Source organism: Hemicordylus capensis, chromosome 1, assembly GCF_027244095.1.
Source record: "Hemicordylus capensis ecotype Gifberg chromosome 1, rHemCap1.1.pri, whole genome shotgun sequence".
In the NCBI taxonomy this organism is placed as follows: domain Eukaryota; kingdom Metazoa; phylum Chordata; class Lepidosauria; order Squamata; family Cordylidae; genus Hemicordylus; species Hemicordylus capensis.
The window spans coordinates 286,626,334-286,648,114 of NC_069657.1; the positions used below are offsets into that span (position 1 = coordinate 286,626,334).

The 21,781-nt window shown below is 40.9% G+C and overlaps 1 protein-coding gene across 25 annotated transcripts in view; it reads left to right on the forward strand.

Annotated features, from left to right (window-relative positions):
* Positions 1–21,781, forward strand: part of MYT1L (myelin transcription factor 1 like) — a 571,739-nt gene that overhangs the window by 22,707 nt on the left and 527,251 nt on the right. Inside the window, exon 1 of one of the 25 annotated variants that reach the window (XM_053286006.1) lies at positions 17,909–18,051. The exons of 23 other annotated variants lie outside the window; for them this stretch is intronic. The gene's annotated coding sequence lies outside the window, so the exon portion shown is untranslated. Of the gene's footprint in view, positions 1–17,908; positions 18,052–21,781 lie in introns of those variants that run through there. One more of the 25 variants, XM_053286011.1, reaches the window with a different exon arrangement.

Sequence of the window (21,781 nt, forward strand, 5' to 3'; positions counted from 1 at the left end):
AAACTATTGATGTACTATTGATGTAACACAGGTACTAATTAGATAAAGGTTGCAATCCATTGCTCTTTGGAATAGATATCATCTTTTGGAGATGTTAAATGCATCAAAATGCATTTCGCATCTCCAAAAGATGATATCTGTGTAATATATGTTTTTCATTGAGTTTTTATCTGATAAATCATATTTTGATTTAACTAAATTAAACAATTGTTCTGAGCCGCCCTGAGCAGTAATGTTCTGGAGGGATGGGGTATAAATATTTTAAATAAATAAATAAAAATGAACAGTCATGTCTGTAAAATAAACATTCCTTCAGTTTTTTTCAATTTGGAATGTAACCTCAGCTGTTGCCAGGTACTAGATATTCTCCAATTCAGATTCGGCACTCCTGAGGCAGGAATATATGGATGTAAGGATACCAAGTACAGTGTTTTATTGTAAATATATTCTAATAAAATCTGCATGATTACCTAAACCTGCAAAACACATTCTCTCTTTCTTCTTCTCCAGCTCCAGGAGTAACTTCAGGAAAAAGAGAAAACAAGAGAGAACTGATTTTTAAATTATCCTGGGAAAGCAACAGAATAATATACACATTTATTTAAATAGCTTGGGGCATATTCAAAACATCCACATAAGCTAATGCTGATTCTCTGTTTATAGGATTGCATTGGTGACATTCATATTACTAGGAATTCTGTACAGCTAAAGACTGGTTCAGATTAGATGGATCTGTGTACAGGGACGCATCCCTTTGGTGTGTATATACAGGTGAATAACATAAACTATAAGAAAACTGATCCTGGACAGAGCTGACAGCCACTAAGATGAACCGTGATCACAGTGGTTGCTGTTGTTGATTGTCATGATAACTTCCTTTATGTGAGACACTTGTCCACATAAAGATATTCTTTAGCAGAGATGAGACTGGTCATATGTAAAGCAAAATGGCATGTCACACTAACTAACAAAGCAATTGTATCATGAGGGAAGTTATACTAAGCTCCAGACTTGGCACAAGCCTGTGAACCACAGCACTCCCTCTCCTCTTTTACCTCTTTTTCCTGTAAGAGAAACAAAGTAAAAGCTTTGTTTCAAACCATGGTTTGAGTTTGGTCTCCCCCCCACCCCCACCCCAGTTTTCTGAATTCATACATAATGAAAAACTGTGACATATTTGAAGGCAGAAGTAAGCTTTTCCTCATTTCCACTTGCACATGGAAGGGGAATTTGTGAGCTCAGAGTTCACAGAGACGAAGGCCAATTTGCATGTAAGGTGAAACTGGAGTTGAAGGGGCCAGAGGTTGCCTCACCAAAACTCTGGTTTTGCATGGAGAGCGACCCAAGGTTTCGCTCTCCAAACTCCAATTTGAACCGTCGGGTTGTAGTGAGTTTTGCCACTCCAACCTGAGGTTAGCCACAGCCTGGATGACATGCGAATGTGGAACTGTAGGCTCGGCTGTCCAGAACCAGAGTTGAGGGAGGAAGCTCCTCCCTTTCTCTGGCTGTGATTGGCTGTGCAGGCTGTCCTTCATGCAAGAAGGAAGCCCTTACAGTCAGTTCTCCTTCATTTCTGCAGACTCCCTGCTCTCTGTTACATCTGAATTCAGAAAGGAGAATGGGCACAGGGTGCAGAACCACTCTCCTGTCCAAATTCAGATGTAATAGAGAGCAGGCTCTTTGTAATCAGAGAGACGACAGTTGGACCCACAGTTCTGCGTTATGTCCAAATGTGGCCTGAGTCATGAGTTTCCTCCTAACTCTGTTTTTTCATGTCTAAACAGGGCCAGAGATTCTCTTAACAGAAACATGCCTCATCAATATGTATTTCCTAAATAATACAATATTTACACCTGCCCCTCAGTGAAATATGTAATCATATGTAATATTTGTGATTATTTTAAATGTCATTATGTTTTGGTTTTGTAAACAGGAGCTGCATAAAGTAAGATATAAGTAAATAAATACAGTGGCTCAGAGTTATAGCAAAATTATGTAATTAATTAATTAATTATTACATTTCTAGATCACCCCATCCAAAGGCTCTGGGCGGTACACAAGTTTAAAAAACATTTTTAAAAACCCTCATTTAAAACAATATAAAAACAATTTAAAAACAATTCAGAACCATTTAAAACCAATTAAAATACTTAAAAACAATTAAAAAACCTTGGAAGGCCAGGCCAAACAAGTAGGTTTTTAGGGCTCTCTTAAAGGCCAACAAAGCCTAAACTGCAGATATCTGCTGGGAGTGCATTCTATAGTCCAGGAGCAGCTACAGAGAAGGCCCAGCTCTGAGTTGCCACCAGATATATGGGTGGTAACTGGGGACAGACCTCTCCAGATGACCGATATAGAAGAAGGCGCTCTCTAAGGTAACTTGGACCCAAGCCATTCATGGCTTTAAAGGTTATAACAAGCACTTTGTATTTTGCCCGGAAACCTATCAGCAGCCAGTGCAACTGTTTTAAAACAGGCATATGATATCTCCGGGTTGCCCCAGAGACCAGTCTGGCTGCTGATTTTGAACTAACTGAAATTTCTGAACTTCGTACAAAGGTAGAGCACATTGCAATAGTCAAGCCTGGAGGTTACCAGCTGATGCGCCACTGTTTTGAGATCATTCTCTTCAAGGAACAGACACAGCTGTTGAATCAGCCAAAGTTGAGGGAAAGTGCTCCTGGCTGTAGCCTCCACCTGAGATACCAGGGTGAGGCCTGGATCCAGGAGCACGCCCAAGCTGCGTACCTGTTCCTTCTGGAGGAGTGTAACCCCATCCAGAACAGGAAGATCTAATTCATCCCTCAAACTCCATTACTCCACAATGAGCATCTCCGTCTTGCTTGGATTCAGCTTCAATTTGTTGTCCCTCATCCAGTTTATTACTGCCTGTAGGCTGGCATTTAGGGAGTGAATGCCATTTCATGATGATGATGATGATGATGATGATGATGATGATAAGGAGAAATAGATTTGGGTGTCGTCAGCATGCTGATAACACCCTGCACCAAATCTCCTGATGGTTTCATGTAGATGTTAAAAAGCATTTGTGACAGATTGGAGACCTCCATATAATACACTCCATATAATAGCTTCGGTTTTGAAGAGCAACCATCACCAAGTTCCACCATCTGGATTCTACCTGAGAGATAGGAGCGGAACAACTGAACTCATTTATTTACGGTCAATGACCAAATAAACACTACAGCAAAGAGCAATATAGTACAATACAATAACATAAGTAAAAATTTAAAAACCACTTTGCAGACACCTTATTTTACATGCTTCCAAACAAAAGCAAGCAATCCTATGAGTAACTTCTTCTAAAAAATAAACAATAAAATGTTCCTCAGACCAATCCAAATGTTTCTTTTGATAGGGGGTGATCTGACTGGAATGGGCAATAATATAGAAAGGGCAGTTAAACAAAGTATGTGTTAATGTTTCCACCTCAGCAGCTCCACATGGGCACAAACGTTCCTCCAAGGGGATCCCTCAAAATCTGCCCTCCAACACAGTTGAAGGGAGGACATTAAAACGGGCCTGAGAGAAGACCCTTCTTAGCCTGGGTTTAGGCAAATGCTAAGGTACACAGCTGGCCTCGGGTAATTTGAAAAGTTGAGATAATTATGTCTGGAAGCAATCAGGCTAAGATCACTCTGCTTTTCTATGTCTCTTACCTTCTGTGTAATGATATTTTTTGCCTGATCATAATTTAACAATCGTATATATTGCTCCGAGAGGCCACAATTACCCAGGGTGTCATGTATATTCCTCCTCCAAGTGGAACAGAAATCATCCACCAAAGTTAGTGAGCTTAGCCCTTGGGGACAGCTAGTAAGTTTAAGCCAATATAAGACTGCTTGCAGCCGGGCCTGAGAAGTTAATCTAATAACACCAGCTTCCAAATGCAAAGCTGCATTTGGGATGCAGCTGGGAAGTTGGAAGATGTCCTGTAAGAACTTTGATAGCTGCTTCTTGGCTATAACACAATCATGGTCAAACCAACCTCGGTGTCTATGTCTCCCGGACACCTTTTCACCTAATTGTTGCCTCAGGAGGGGTTAGGAGCGGAACCACTTTAAAGCCTATCTTAAAAACCTATCCCCAACTCCTCCAGGTGATCCAGAAGGATACTATGGTTAATGGTATTGAACGCCGCTGAGAGATCCCAAAGAACCAACAGAGTCACACTCCCTCTGTCAGTTCTCTGGTAAAGGCCATCTATCAGGCCGACTCAACCCCATAGCCTGTTTTAAAGTCAGTTTGGAATGGGTCTAGATAGTCGGTTTCCTCTGAAACTGCCTGGAGCTGGTTTTGCCACCACTCTTTCAATCACCTTGCCCAACCATTGAAGATTGGAGACTGGCCTATAACTATCCATCACTGAGGGATATAGGGAAGGCTTCTTAAGTAGTGGTCTAATAATAGCCTCCTTCAAAGAAGGAGGCATCCTACCCTCCCTCAGTGATGAGTTAATGATATTAACTATTAACTATGCCATCTCCAACAATTTTTCTGCTAGATAGAAGCAGCCAAGTTGGGCAAGGATCCAGAGAACGTGGTACCACCCCAATCAGCATGGCCACATCTTCAGGCATTGTTGTGGTCCAGGCCTGATTTATATACTAAATATGCTCATTAGCTAGCAAATAAAATTAGGCCTGTCTCATAGTGTCACCAAGTGACCAAGTTCTTTTATATAGTGACCATGTAGGATCTGGGCACAAGGAAGAAAGGAGATCAAGCCAATCCTAAAATGATTCAATGGGCTTTATTGAGTATAAAAGAACAACAACATCAATCTAACTGAGCAGAAAGCAGAACATGCTATAACAGTATTTCAACCCTAGCCAGCAACAATATTCACCCAGTGTTCATAACTAACATATGTGTGTTTGTTAAATCTTCCTAAAGCCTAATATAATTCAGATATAGACAGAAAGGGGGGGGGGTAAGGGAGGTTGAGGACTGGCATGGTTTGGGGAGATCAGGAATTAGTACAGGTACGAGGGGAAGGGAGAAGAAGGGGAAAGGATGAAGGGATCCAAGGCAGCATATTACCAGGATCAGAGGCTTGAGAGCTGTGGATCTTTCAGCTGAAGGAGCGAGGCTTCTGGCTGGAGACAGGAACTTTTGGATCAAGCATGCAGTTTGCTCAGAGCACGCCTGAGAGTCAGAGCACCATGGCTGGGGAAGCCTTGACTTCTCACTGCGCAGTAGAAGTCACAGACAGTTCCTGTCCATGGACAGAGTTCCTGCTTGCTGCCCTGTGGCTTGGCAGCAAACTCTGGGATTGCTCGTGAGCAGATCTTGCATGTAGGCACAAGATTGCGTGTAGGCACAAGATTGCCTGTGGGCAAAAGACTGCTCTGCCTGCCATGTCCAGAGACTCCTTCTTATAGTGGTTCCATCCTTTGATGTTCATTTGAGTCTTCTGGATCACAAAAGGCGTTTATTCCTGCTATCCTCTGAATATTGTCTTTTAATTACCAAAATGAGCTCAGGATATTTGGTCAGTCCAGGGTAAACAGGGTCTCTCTTGTTAGCAGAGTATTGTTCTATTGTCAGTCCCCAAAACAAATCTACATCTTCTGTTAGTTGCTATCTTGAGGAGGGGACATTGCCCAAAGCAAATCTGCATCTCTGAGTTGCAAATGGGCCCCTTCCCAAAAGGTGTTAAAAGTCAGGAGTTAGTGAGAGAATTAGTTCTATTTGTGTGAGACAGCAATTACATTATTTCTTGTGTACCTCTATCTAGTGTATAATTATAACAAGAGAATATTTAAATTAATATAAAAAGGGGTACATGTGTGAGACGAGTTAATCAATACATTTGACTAAGGCAGAAACATCCTGTCAGTGAGGTAAGGGGATTACTGGACAGCAGGTTAATTTCCAGCAGTATGAGACTGGTAATTAAGCCTGACCCATTGTATCTCTTGTGAGTTCCACAAACACTGATAACCAATGTTAGATTACCCCTGCCTCTACAAATCATTTACCAGGCATTACCCAGGCAGATCTGGATGTCCATTCACCCTGAGTCCAGGCATTAATTCCTGTCTTAATAAAATGGAACCAGACACAGGCCTGAATTCCACATACTTCTGGGTTGGTACCTTTAAGTCTAAGGCTGGGGTACATGTGCCCATACATGTGCCCCAACAGCATCACAGACTGAAACTGATCCAATCTAATATTGCAAGAGGGATTGCTAGACACCACCTTAATAAATTCTGCAAAAACAGTGGAGTCCAAGCTGGCCCCAAAATAAGTAATTTTGTCAGCAAAGAAACGATTAAAAGCATCGCAGCAGAACATAGTCTCTGGATACTGGTTCAAAATGGAAGATGCCTGAATCCACAACCTGGGACAACTCTGCTGAATGCGAAAATGCAGAAGCAATGCATGCAGACCAGAACTAGGTTCTTTTTCTTTTTGCTGCACATACCGCTTCTGCATAAATCTTCAAATGGGATCTATACTGTGTCCTGTCAATTTTGAAACAAGTTCTCATCCACTTGCGTTCCAGTTGCCTACCTTGCTGCTTCAGACCCCACAACTCCTTAGTATACCAAGGGGCCACTTTTAAAGCAGATCGGAAGGGACGCTTAGGAGCAATTGTGTCTACCGCCCTGGTGAGTTCCCCATTCCAGGTTTCCACCAGGGAATCAACATAATCACTGGCAGCACAACATTAAAATCCTCCAAGGGTTTTTGGAATCCTGCTGTGTCCAGCAGCCGTCTGAGGTGGACCATAGGTCTTCCACCCCATAGGGCTGGGTTGTGGCTGTGAAACCTACCTTAACCAGGTAGTGGTCCATCCATGACAATGGGGAAACAACAGGATCCCCCATCCATGGAACACCCCCCAATCCAAACAAAATACCAAATTGAGTGTGTGGCCGGCAACATGAGTTGGTCCCAAAACTACTTGGGATAGGCACATAGTTGTCATGGCCGCTATGAATTCCTGAGCCATACCAGTCAAGTCAGACTCACAATGTATATTGGAAGTCCCCCAGCACTAAAAGTCTGGATGACTCCAACACCAACTCCGAGATCAGCTCCGTCAGCTCAGTTAGGGAGTCAGTTGGGCAGCGAGGTGGACAGTACACCAACAGAATCCCCAATCTGTCCCTCGTTCCCAGCATCAGAAATACACACTCAGTATAAGTCAACTGTCTCACAGGGGCCCTTGCAAGGGAGATGGTATTCTTATGGACCACAGCCACTGCGCCCCTGACACACACTTCCCCATGCCTGCTCCACAACGGAGTAGCCCGCTGAGAGAAGCTGGGCCCAAACTGGGCCACTAGCCTTACCCATTCAGGTCTCAGTTATACAAGTCAGGTAGGCTCTCTCATCCATTATCAAGTCATGGATGATTTTAGTCTTATTCTGAACTGACCTGGCATTGTAGAGGAGCAAGGCTAGGTTCTTCGGGTAACTGGAACTGCTCCCCGAAGCCATAGAGCTGACAGGGCAGCCGGAAGTGGAAACCGTTACTAAATCACTGGTTCCCCTTCCCCTGTAATAGCCAGCTTCTCTGACAATACCAATTCTTCTATTCTCAACAACAACAGTAATAGCTGCCCCCACGTCACCCTGCCTAAGAAAACCCAAACACTTCGCCAAAAAAAGGCCTGGCACACCCCAATAAAAAGACTAACAAACTTTAACCCAGACCTCCAACTTTGCCTTAGTATAACCTCCCTCGCCCCCAGACCCCAGTCCCACACCAAAGGCCGACCCCCTTTGGCAGCCTCCTGCGGGCAGTCTGCCAGCTAGGCCAGTGGCTCTGCTGCTGGCATGCCTTCTTCCCATTTATGCTCCCAAGGGCTCCAGAAATCTCCCCTCTCATGAGAGATCTCTGATCCTCAGGGACAGGTGGAATAAGTTACTTGCCATTACTTGTGATTGCAATAACTGTATGTTGATAGCACAGGTGTCACAAAATCTTATCAATGTCTGTGTGGTGCTCTTATGCAAGCCTTAGGCAGTAGCTAAAGCTGATATGGAAGATCATTTCTCTGCTTTGCCAAAGCTATAACCACTCTTTAAAAAATGCTTGGAATTGTATGGACCAATAGAGAAGCTCCTCCATGTTTATAATTGTGAAAAAGCTTTCAAATATAAGTTAGGTTTAGCACATCTTTTTATTTACTTAAAGTATTTTATTTACTAAGAAGTAGCTTAGTTGGAACAACTGGGATACAACTGTCTGGGTTTTAACTGGTCTATGGGAAAAATAGGGGCAGTGGAAAGTCTTGCTCGCTTCATATTATATGTATGGGAATGGGGTAGATAGCTAGCTTTATGACTAAGGGTGGATTTTCTTAATCACCCTTAAGAAAAGGGTGGGTCAATCATAAGGTGGCGGGTCTTCCTATGTGAATTGTTCCTCACAAGCATATAAGCACATGTGAAGATGTTATATGCAGAGATATTTCTAGAAATATCTCTGGGTACCAAAATGTAGCTATGTCATTTTGCTGCTGTAGTATCTGCAAATATGTCCCCAGTAATAATGATTTTCATTTTCCTTTTAGTCTATTTTCCTTAAAGAAAGCTTACGTACGCTTATGAGATCACTCGACTTTTTGTGTGGGTCCCCTATCAACTTTGCAATGTCTGGACCGATTTGAACCAAGTTTGGTACAGTTGTAGGGACACATTATATTATACAGTTGTAGGGACACATTATAATTACAGATTATAGTGAAGGGAAAGTAGGCAGCTTATTTTTTACCAGAAGAAGTTAAAAAAAAAATCAATTTTTTTTGTTAAGCTGGATATTTCCAGGAGAACAGCTGAATTTCTTAATTCTTTTCTGCTTTCTTCTTTGTTGTTGAATGAGAGATAAGACCATGAGATTGGAAACAAGAGCAAATTGCTAACTAAACAAAAATTTTAATTTTTAAAAAACCGTGTACAACACAATAAAAATGTAAGACATTCCATATCATTTACCACCTGCTAGGGCGGGGCAGAGGTCAGTTCCTTTAAAAAGCAGGTAAGCAGGACCTTACCTGCTTCTCCGCTGGCCTACTGCTTTTCAGGCATGGTGTTCACTCCCCAAAAGGCCACGCCAAGCTATAGTGCTGCTCCCAGCAGCCTGTGTGTGGTGTCGGCATGCTTTTTAAAGGTACCAATCCTGCCAAACTGGTTTGGTGCTTCCCTAAGTAGGCACTGAACCAGTTCTGGCATATCCAGACTGTAGCAGAATAGTGACAGACTGCTCTCACAGAGAAACTCTCTCTGTGTGTGAGTGTGTGAGTGTATGTGTGTGTGTGAGACAGAAAGAGAGCGCGCATGAGTATCTGACAGGAATACTGCATGAGCAATTCCATGTGAAAATCCATCCATTTTGGACACTTTTGGTGTTGTCTTAGTAGTCGTTAACATGGTGGTCTGCTGTGCTCTTGATTTCCTGGACTGGGGTGATTATGCACAGAGAATGAGAAAAGGAGTAGTTAATGGAGAACTACAATTGTGTTTAAAGACACCGCACAGGAAGCATCTTATTTTTTTACTAAGATGGAATAAAATTTTATTTGCTTACAATCATTGTGAATGAAAGTAGAGTGGAATGAAAGTGGTTAATACAGACTCTACAAAGGTCGTGCTGTGCTTCTCTCTACTGTCTTCCATGGTGATAATAAAGGAATAGCTCTACAAAGCTTTAAAAAGATAATAAATAAATGGAAAGTGCATGGCATGGTCACAATATTCAGCTAAGGCACATCTAGAAAAGATTAAAAGCCTGATTCTTCTCCAGAATCCTTCTCCAGCTCTACTATAAAAGCCAGAGCTCAAAAGCAGATCATGATTCATAAATCTGCAGTTGTTTGTTCCCAGCATATATTTATTCTCTATTAATGGGTCTAATACTGTTAAATATTATTTAGCTCATGGCCATCACCACATTTTTTGGCAATGAATTTCATTAGTTAGTTGGATAGTGTGTTAAGTGCTTTCCTTTTGGCTTGACCTGATCTTACAGACACTCAATTTCACTGTGTTGCTCCAAGTTCTTGTCGTGTATGTCATATATATCTAACTAGCTGGCCCGAGTGCACACCATCTGTGCCTCTAGTTCTCCCTCAGTCTCGACCCCTCACTCTCAGCCCTCCCCCTCCTCTTTCCCCTTCCTCCCTCCAATATATTTTTCTCTTTGGCCGGCCGCTTGGCCAGCTGTTTTTTCAGGTCACCCTGATACACTCCTTTTAAAGCTACCCTGGCAATAATGGCAGCTTTCCTGTTGTCCTTTAAAACCACCCCTGGCCCTACATTGTCCATTTCCCCTTCCCAAATGATGAAGCCTTTCTCACCCTTCCATGTAGACCTCAAGCCAGGGCCTCGTGTAGCACCCGATGCAGAAGAAATGCCCTCCTAGGCGGCCAAGTACAACTGTGTGTCACGTCATGGTCAGCAGGAACCAATCAGCCTTCTCCTTCACAGCACGAACAGAGCAGCCGGCTTCTCTGTCTCTTTTTCCAGAATCGCGAGTTGGCCGCTATGCGAACTCCATAAACATCAGTGGAGAAGATTTTCAATTAAGATATTTTAATGCAAGGCACAAAGTTTGTAGTTAGGGCTTTGTGACTGCAGTAGCAGTAGGGCACCTTTAGGGGACAATAGAGAGCTTCCTTTTCACCGTCTCTCTATATATCGCAGTGTGTGCAATGCTGACTGGACCCTAACAGCGTTTGCTCTATCTTCTTGATAGTGAATACAGCTGAAGAGTCTTTGGCACAGCACGCTCGGTAGGAAACCTTATTTCTCTTGCTTATGCAGTTGACGTAGCTTCACCTCTTTGTGAAGAGCTGTTCTCCTCATTCGGCCCCAGTGCGGGCCATCCTTACATATGGCCAAGCAGGTGAGCCGGAGAGGGAGGCTGTGCCACCCTCTCCGCCACCTGCTCATCCATTCACCTGGCAGCAGTTTCTTTCCCCCCACCTGCCCGTCCTCGCCATGGTCCACCCGTCAGTGCCGCTATCCAGCAACTGCTCGCGAACTCTTGTGAGAGCTGCCACACATGGGATTAGCAACGGGTACGTCTTAGACAGTTACATGTATAGATGTTTCCTCTACTGTATTAAACTTGAGTTCTGTCAGGGTTTACTTTGATCATCGACTTACCAGAGCATGGGCTTTAAAAAGCTAAGTCCTGGAATATATAAATGATTGAAATAAAGATTTTCAGATTATGATTTCTGGAAAGTCCTGATCCTTTAGGAAGTTCAATTTTTCATATTATCATGCGTCATAAATGCTGTAGAACCATTTTTGCCCCTCAGTAATGCCAGGAAATTAGACCAAATGGAATGAAGTGGGTGAGATTGTCAAAACTAGTTTAGGGACTAAGTGTGTTCTGGATTCCTTCTGTACTAAGATAATTTTTCACTCACTGCATCATTGATCACCCCAAATTGGTTCCTTTACATGTAAATAAATATATGAAACTAAGTTTCTTTATGTGCAAGATGCTCCAAGGCCTTTTGTTCACCTGGTTAGTTAGGTAACAAGGCTACTTGCTTGAACTGAGTGTATAGTTTCAGTAAACTTTGAATCCAGGTTTCTCAGGCCCACGTCTAATATTCTGTATCCAATGGGCTTGAATATTCTGTAATATAGTTTGAAATTCTTGGAGATGAGGCATTAATGTTAAGACATGGTATGTGTTTTCTTTACGAATTAACTATACAGAATACATTTATTTTACTAGACTTTTGTTCTGTAGTATCATAAATACTAGAGATTGTTGGAGTCTAGAAACTGCTAAGAATTCTGTAGCCAAGTTAGCTGAATAGTACATCCCAGAGATTTTTTTTAAAAGTTATGTCTTTTGCTAATATAGTAAGGACACAAAATATGTCTTGGGATTTTAGGCTATTAAAAGCTATTAGCAATACTCCCAGTATATACCAGTGAGAAAAATATGTGCTGGTAATAAAAATTTCCAGCTCCCCTCCTTTGCCCCATCCTAGTCAGTATCACATATAATCTTTCAGTGCTTAAAGCCATGTGTGTGGTTTAATTGCTTTAGCAGATCAAGGTTCTACACATCTACTTTCTTATTGCAATAAATTACTTCACAGAGATTGGAAGCCAAGCCAAGGCCCTTTGGTAATTGGAGAAGGGGATAGCATTCTCTGGTTAATAGTGTTCTCTAGTTAAAGTCAAATGTAGTGTAAGATGGCAGTGGAAACTGCTGCCATCAAAGAATAAACTCAAATAATTTCTGCAGATGAGCAAAATATTTGAAGCGGCTGGGGAAAAAAAGTTAAATTGTGTGGGGCACTGTAGCCACAAATTCACAACAAACACGAATTAATTTATGGCTACCTGTAGCATTTGAACCTCTTTGAAGTCCAGAAAGGCCCAGACCTCTTTCAGCTTTTGAAGCCCCTAGCCATAATAAAACATTTGAAAACAAATAAGGAACAACAACAACAAAAGAGAGTGAGACATATTGGAATATTTATTTAACAAATGCTTTCCTAGGCTTTTTCTGTGCAAATATACTAATTATTGAAAAAAATTATATTGAGGAAAAATGTACTGTACTAATTATTGAGGAAAAATCTGGCTTTCATGCAGTGTCACAGTTGATATTAATTGTGGTGAGCCCATTCAGATATTATTGTCCCCTAGTTACCTGTTAACGGTTACTTGTTACAATACACTGAAGGTGTGTGATGGCCAAATTACTAAACTAGGGCTCCACCAACCAGTCACCTCTTTTAGCTACCATATGAAGATAATAATGAGGAATTCACACATTAAAAATTCTTTAGTCAAATAGAAGTAAAAATGTAGACACTAAAATATAAGAATTATCTACCTTCGATCAGCACTAGTTCTACACTTCAGACAGCACCAGCCACTGGTAGTGATTTGTTTGTATAATCTGAGAGGGCACATCTGTTACAGTCCAATCTTGTGCCATCAGAACCAATATATTTTTATTAATATTTATGAACATTTTAATATGAAAAAACCTATATTGGTTAACAAAAATGTTCTCTTACCAAAGCACATCTCATATTTGCTTAAATTTGGAGCTCTAAACTCTTGCTTAAATTTGCACACTCTTCGAGAGTGTGTGTCACATTTTGGTCCAACAGGGATGCACATAAATTGCAAAACTTATCAAATGTCAAAAAATGAACAAGTGTCTGAATTTGTGGTCCTCTTTGAGCTTGAGTCCCAAGCCAAATGACCCTGCTTTCTCCCACCCCTCTAATTAGCCCTGCATTTGAGTAGTGCTGGTTCAGGTGGTTTGTGTTCAGATTTTCCAAATCTGTAGGAAATTTACTGGAATGGGTTCATCTTAAGGATAAATTAGAAATGACAGCAATCATTTTGAGTTTAAACACAGAATTGCCCTATCACGTACAAAGAGAGGGATGAGTCCCATCTTTGCAGCAAAAGGGGTGAAGGCTGCTGAATCTTCCTTGCACCTGGTGCTTACTTCCCTGTAACCTTTTCTCTGCAGGTGCTTTTATTCTAAACGAAAGTATCTTCTGTTTGCGAACTTAGCTGGTGGGGTGGGGGGAAGTACTTGGGAAGCTATAGAAAGAAGTTATAGGGAGTTAAACTTTGAGCCAAAAGAGGTTTCTGCACTCTCACTTGTGTGCCCCGTTGCTAAAATCAGGCACTACCTCCTATTTGTACATAATGGGACAAGTTCTGTGTTTAAACACATGGAGCTGCCGCCGCCATGTCTACTTTGGTTCTTAACTAATAGGAACACACTTGTGCACTGTGAAGAATTTGTTCAGACTGAATATAATAGTATTGCACTATGTGATAAAGAAAATACTTATTTGTTTCTAGATCTTGTATGCCTGATCCTAAAGGCTTATCGCGGTAACAGGCTTTTGAAGCTATGATTGGTTTTTTGGTTGTTGCGGGAGATCCGGACATACTTCCTTGAGGAAGTACTACTGAAAATGACATTTTCCCAGTGCTCAAGATGTAATAGAGTGGCAATGGGGAAATTAGATTTTTATGCTGAGCTGGCACTTTGAGCTAGCAAGTTCTTTGTATAATGTGGTTGCACAGGCATTATTGTTTTGGATGATGATACAGATGGCACAAGTCTCCTAACTATGTCTGTTACATTCATGTTTAAATAAAAATCTTCCTTAGGGGTTGGCATGCTTTGTGTAGTTATTTTAAATGTTGCTTTGTTTGTTCTACCTGCTTCAGTGACTAGATATCTCAATGACCTGGTGAATATTTCTTAAATCTATATTGGTATTTTGAGCATAGTGACCAATAAGGATGAAATATTTTGTTGGTACACTGTACCTTTTGAGTTCCATCCCAATATCACCTCTTTTGTGAGCAAATGTTAGGACAGTTCTCATGATCATAATTAGGGTCGGACAAGCCTCTCCTAATTGGGGAGCTGTGCACACTCCCGTTTGTCCATCGTCTGTCAGATAAAACCAAGATTGGATGCACCATCTGTGCTCATGTGCTAAGCAGCAGCTAGGTCAGAGGACTTTTCCTCCTACCTTGCTCAGCAGCTGGGTGCAGCTGCTGGGTCGGAGGGAGCCCTCCTACCCTAATTATGATTGTGTGAACTGCCCTCTTGTATTTCATTTGCTGTATGTTCTTCTTCAGTGTTGAGCTGCATAACCTGCAAGATACTTTTATTTTAAAACACAGACACACTTCTTCACAAGTGAAAATCTTGCTGGGATACACTTTGACAAGATCTAACACCAGACTTCTGTTCTCTTCCTAGATGTGCCATAGTGAAAATGGACTAAAAATCTATTTCAGTATTTCATTGCCAATTTTACTGGGTTTTTTTGTGGATGCACATTGGATCCAGAATGCATTGATAAGTGTTCATGCACACATACATGCATGCGCGCGCGCACATACACCCCATTAAAAATAAGCTTTACTGTGTCTAGCTTAAAGTTGTAAATAAGTGTTTACCTGTCTACAATCAGCTATCTAGAAAAGGTGTGATCCAGTTATGTATGAGGGTTAGCAAGCTGGCTGTGATCGCCTGATAGAGAAGGCATAGTATTCTTCACATGTGTACATATACTCTTGCCTTTTTAATTACGTTGCATGTTCCAGCACTGATTCTTAGCATGACCACAAACTCAGATGAAATTCTCTTGTAACTGAGAGCACAAATCAGTCTTCTGATGTTTGTATCAGCATGTTGGGTTTTAAGCTGTTAGGCGGAATTTTGCTAAAGCAGGTCCTGGTAAGCATTGAAGGCTATGATCATGGAGCGTTCAGGAGAGAATGCCGCAGACAAATATTGTAAATATGTAGGGAAAGGGACTGTCTTGCCATCTTGCATTCTAGGGACACTTGAGGCTTTAGAATGGGGTGTTGTCCCTCCCAAGTCATTGCTGTATCTAGACCTATAATGTGGCTATACAAATGCTTAATAATATGTAAGTAATATTATGAAATGCTAAGCACTGTGATACATAACCTGATAACATTGAGTCTGGACTATGTTCTCTACAGAGAACTGCCTTCTGATAGGCCTTCAGAAACTGTAATTCATCAAGTTTACTGTGGGCATAAGAACACCAGAGATTGCATAACCTCAGTAGTCAAACAGCTATGCCGGTTACTGATTTCTTGGATCAATTCAAAGTGCTGAAATTAACTTTTTAAAGCCTTATATGAATATGACAAATATTTATATACCACTTTTCAACAAACGTCCCCAAAGCGGTTTACATAGATATGAATGAATGAATGAATGAATGAAATGGCTCTCTGTCCCTAAAGGGCTCACAATCTAAAAAGGAACATAAGACAGCCACCAGCAACAGCCACTGGAGGGATACTGTGTTGGGATGAAGAGGGCCAGTTGCTCCCCCCCGCTAAATAAAGAGAACCACCACTTTCAAAAGGTGCCTCTTTTCTCAGTTAGTTATGTGATTTGGGTCCTGGATATTTTAAGTAATGTTTTTAGTATGTGTCTTCCCAGGACCTTAAGATCATTGGGAAGTTCCCCCACCATCTGAAAGTTGGATATGTGGATACCAGATCCAGCATTTCCTTCTTAGTCACTCCATTTGAACAAAGGTTAATTGTTATATAAGATTTTTAAGGAAAGAGTGAATACCTTTTTTTCTTTGTAAGAGCTTTTATGGTCTAGATCTGCATCTGGCATAGTACTACTATTAAAACTCAAATTTGTGGGTTAGCATAGAGTTTGGAATTGTAAATGATAAATCATTATAGATTTTAAATTGGATTATGTTAATGTTGTAAGACACTTCGGGAGCTTGTTTAGCTGCAAACAAATAGAGAAATAATGCTTTAGTTTGTCCAGAGTGCTTCACCTACTTATGTTTTTTGGCAATCATTACAACAGGGTGGCAGTGTAGATCAGTCCTACCCCTGCACTACAGATGTAGGGAACGGGATGATTGAGGCTTGGAAAGAGCAGTTGTTTCCCAAAATTACCATGGAATACAGAGCACTTGGAGATCCGAACTGGAGGCTTCCCGGTTCACAGCTCAGTGTATAGACAGTAGCTCCCTGTTGTGCAACTATACAGAAACCCTACAGTAGCTCCCTGTTGTGAAACTACAAGGTTGTGCACATGACCACTTATCCTTGTACTGGGGAGGGCTGGTTTGGAGGCAGGTGCCTCCCTGCAGACAAGCAGGACTGTCAACTAACTTTGCTCCTCACATGCCAACAGGAGTGATGAGTGGCAGAGTGCTGGTGGGGAGGGGAAGTGTGCCGGGTCCTCCAGGGCTGCTCCCGGTATCACAGCCACTCCACTCTGCATGGCCACTCCTTCCCCTTGGCTCGCTACTTAAAATGGCAGCAGGCCAGTCGGAAGCCCAGCTACCCAGGGTGATCGTTCACACAATCACCTACCAAGGTAGAATCAACAGTAGGTTCGTTCTGCCTCGGTAAAGACTTGGGTACAGGAGCCTGGCTCCCCACAACTGGAGCAGCCAGGACCGGAAGGCTCCCAGTGCTCCAGATGACATGAGCTGCTTGGGTTATCCTATGTAGCTCGTGTTATGTGAATAACTTCTATATTGCAGAGTAGTACCCATCTTGTATAGGTAAAGAAGCATTCAGATTTCCTGAATGGAAATACTGCTTGTAAACAGGTGCTTTAAACAGGCCATCCTTCTCCCCTCAGTGTGCACTCTTTCTCTCTCTCTCTCTTTGTGGGGTCTCTCTCTCCTTTTTTGGCCACATACCCTTGTTTAGCTCTTAAAGAATTCTAAGGTTACCAGCAGCAAGAGGATCAAAGTCATCGCTAATAATTCAATATAGAAACAATATTTTATTTGCCAATGGGTATTTTTAAAGCCAAGATATCCTTGGAGATTAAAATTCAAACCTTTGTACTTTATGGATTGCATTCATAAACCTTAATGGATTGCGGTACTTAGATATTCATTGCTGTTTTGTTCTTATTGAGAGGTCATTTATTTTAACAGTCAAAACTTTGGGATGCAGAAAGATGGTATGAAGTCAGTCAGGCTCTAGGTAGGCACTTTTCTGGCAAACATAATTAGCATATACAGAGATTTCAGTTCTTAACTCTGTTATGTTGTTCTTAAACTGTTCTGAGCTACATGGTGTTTCAATGCCAAAGGATCTGGTTGTGGAATCATATGTGTTGTAAAGATATATGCATGGATATTTCCAATGGAATAACTATTTAATCAGGACTTCCAATGGAAGAAAGTTTAAAAATAGTTTAAGAACTATAAACCTGAATAAAATATATGTCCCAAATTTGGCCACATACTTTCTTCCATACTGAAGAGTCACTTATCAGAATGGTGTAGTATAGTAAAGAGTGGAACCTTCCTCTTGGCCTTCCCAAATACCAGTTTATGTTTTCTCTTCAACAGACACAGTATTGTGTAGACGCTTACTCATGCTACTTGAGCACGGAGAGGTCAATTAAATACTATCCATATGACAGTGCTGGTGGCCCAGGAGGGCTCTTCTGGCTTATTGTACATAAATCATAACATCGTCTGATGGCTCAGTATCTGAACCTGACAGGTAATGATGTTCCTTCCACCTTATTTAATCTCCTTGACAACTACAAGGTTCTTCTTGTACATATTGTTATGAACAAAGTTGACTCATGAGCTAAAATAGTACTAATCATTAGAAACTTGTATGTCAATGAAAAAAACTTCCATTGTATTTGGTAAAGGAAATCTAGTGATGTTAGTTGTGAATATTCCTTCAGCCTTATGTATGTTCTTAGTTGGAGTGCAGGTTTGACTTTAATTTGAAATTTCAATGAATATACTAGGAACAGGAGGAGGAAAGGAACTGGAGAAAATCTCCTCAATGACACAACCATGACATCTTGAGAAGAGATTTTTAATAGGAAGAGAGCTGGTCTTGTGGTAGCAAGCATGACTTCTCCCCTTAAGCTAAGCAGGATCTGTCCTGGTCGCATACGAATGGGAGACTAGAAGTGTGAGCACTGTAAGATATTCCCCTTAGGGATGGAGCCGCTCTGGGAAGAGCATCTAGGTGCCAAGTTCCTTCCCTGGCTTCTCCAAGATAGGGCTGAGAGAGATTACTGCCTGCAACCTTGGAGAAGCCGCTGCCAGTCTGTGTAGACAATACTGAGCGAGATGGACCTATGGTCTGACTCAGTATATGGCAGCTTCCTATGTTCCTATCTTATACAGTGCTTCTGATTACCTATCTGTCTAAAACTTGGAGGGGGTGTGTGAGTCTTCTCAGAAGGGGCTAGCATGTCTCCAGGCACACATCCATGCAAAGCACCCTCTCCGAAGAAGAAGACGACTGCAGCTTTTCATCCTATTATGGCTTAAAAGCAATACAGTAGGCATTTCCATGATTTCCCATTATTTCATAGGGCTGATGCATTAGTTCTGATCCAATGGATCAATAGATTCAGTACAGGCCAACCTATTTGTATTGGGCAGTTAATCCAATTTGCTATTAATCAAATTGTATCTTCTATGGTTTGTGCACAACCCTAATATTTTGGTCTATTTCATTTTCTGTAAAATAGGTTTATTACAAGAATGTATAGAATCTGAACCATATTTAGTTAAATTTTGCTGTTACATAAGTGTGGATATCCACTCTGGCAGTGCATTGCTAATATCTCTGGGATGACCTCTTTACAATAGCGTTGTGGCAATAGCAGGTAGCAGGGATAATTATTTCACAGTGTACATGTTACAGAATGCACCAGTGTAATAAGTTATGTAGCTGTATGGACTTATGCCTAAATGTAGTTTGGAGATAGAAATCCCGAACAATCTCAAGACAGTAAAATAAATGAATGAATGAATGAATGAATGATATTTTGGACAGTCATTTTGTGTGTCCTTACCTAGGACATAGATATCAACTATGTGCTCTATAGGTGTTATGACAAATATCAGACCACAAGGTCCATGAGCAGTTTTGTGATGTGTCTAACAACATAAAATGTGTCTGGAAGGACTGAGATAGATTCAGAGCTGATTAAATTACATGAAGGCCTTAGGTGAGCCATATTCTTCTCCGACCCTATGGCACACCTGTCTTTCATCAGCTATGCTCATAGAGGTAATAATACTGAGACAGACAGGCATCTTTTCAATATGTTGTTATGCCCCATTCTTAAAATCTGTCAAGATGTAGAGTAAGACCATGCTGCATGCTATGTGAAGCAAATTAGCAGTGTGTTACATTCCGCTCAACTTTAAAGCTGACCACTGAAGTCTTTTATATGATAATGAAACGGTTTTCTCTCTGTGTCAGTGATAAACAGGCATAGCTGTGAGTTATCAACCTTCTCCTCCCCCTTTTGTTACGTATTAACCAGGTGTTTAATTAGATTGGGGATATATGAGTGTGGATTTTAAACAGTGGGATATAGAATCTGATGAATCTGATGTATATACGTTGAAACGTCTGTTCCTTGTTGCAATTCCCTCATTTTATGTTTTAACTTAACACAATAAAAAAGGTCTGGAAAGAAGTATTGTAGCAGATCCATCATGTGTATTGTACCGCCATTATATCAACTGATAACGGAACATCCAATGCATGTGAACTATGGAGTATTTTGAAGATCCCAATTTAAAGCATGATAGGTACAGAGTGTAATAGTTCAGATATATTAGAACCCATGTTCAGCTGAGACCATACTCTACAGAATGCTAATAACATTTGCTAATCCTGTCTTAGTCCTTAGTAAGTTCTTCTCCAAAATTATAGAAATGACCATTGAACATCCTGATAAATGAATATTTGGGAATAAGTTATTCATTTTCCATTTTTCTCAAGACATACTTTCACTGACTTCTTTACTTACCAAACTAAATGCCTTCACATCACCTTTTTTCACCTGCTGAGTCTTTATAAGTAAAAAGGTTAGCTAATTTCTTAGTCATATGCAAAGGTAAATTGATTTGCAGTGCTAACATTTGTACTTACTGATCTGAAACCTGAAGGTTTTAGGTATTCCCCCCCCATTAACAAATTACTGAAGACACTCTCTTAAAAAATCCAAATCTAAATATATAATATTCTAATTGGATTTGGAAAAAGAGAAGAGTTCTTCATGCAAAACAAAATCACTTGACTAGTTAATTTATTGGGACTTCTCATGTGTTTCATGATGAACATGACCTTTTAGGACCAGGGCCAACTTGGCTGTAACCAATTGGCCACAAATTACTTCCTAATGCATAAATTAAGCCAACTGAATAAAACAAAAATACCCCAGTTTTTCAGATACTCCTAATTACAGCCATTTTAATTTCAACCACTGTATTGTGAATAGGCATTAGCTAGGGGAAATTAACTAATGGCTTTTCTACTGTAAAATATCTTTTCTGTTTCTTTAAGAAACTGAACAGCCAATATACGTAGTACAGCACACATTTAATGTTTGATTTGCTTTCTGCTCCTAGACAGTTGCTCCATGTCACCAATTACTTGGAAAGACTATATAGATATAGTTTTCAGAAAAGATGTGAGGTGGGCCAACTGCTGTTAATTGAAGGAAAAACACAGATAATCTAAATTTTCACTATATCATCCATGGTCTATTAATATTATTAATATTAATATTTGAAATAAGAACTCAGGTTCTCAACCAAGTCCAGTGCTTTACCCACAGACTTTTGTAGAAACCTATGCTTAACCGCATGCTTTGTCAACAGTAGCCACATAGAGTGCAGTTTGGATGAAGTACCAGGGAGTGGTTTGGCTGTACTCATGTACAGGAAAAGAGACAATACAACTCTCAAGACTGCACTGACATCTGAAAGTATCTTGTCTTGGTGTCTGTTGTTTCAGAAGGTCCCAGTGTACTGTGATCTCACAGGTTCAGTGCATGCAGTTGATGGCTTGACTGTAAGAAAACTGAGTTCTGATGGGAAAATGGGAAATGCTATGCCCTCCACTCTCACCAGAAAGTTTTACTCTGCAAAGATCTGACCCACTGGCTCAGACATCCTGAGATGAAAAGGCCATCGGAGAGAAGTGGGCAAACAGTACAGTTGTGCAGCAGAAACGTGTGCAGGTGTTTGGGCCTGTATGCAATATATACTCCCACACTCTACGTCCCGCAGTATGTACTCTACAACAGCATTACCTTGAACCCCTTGACATATCCTACATTTAACTCTGTCCTTTCTGTAAGCTTCATGAAGTTGTCTCTCTCTTTTTCATTCTATGATCTCTCTTTTTTCTCATTCTATTTTCAAGGCCTTTGCCCTTTCCTTATTCTCTGTTGACAACAGCA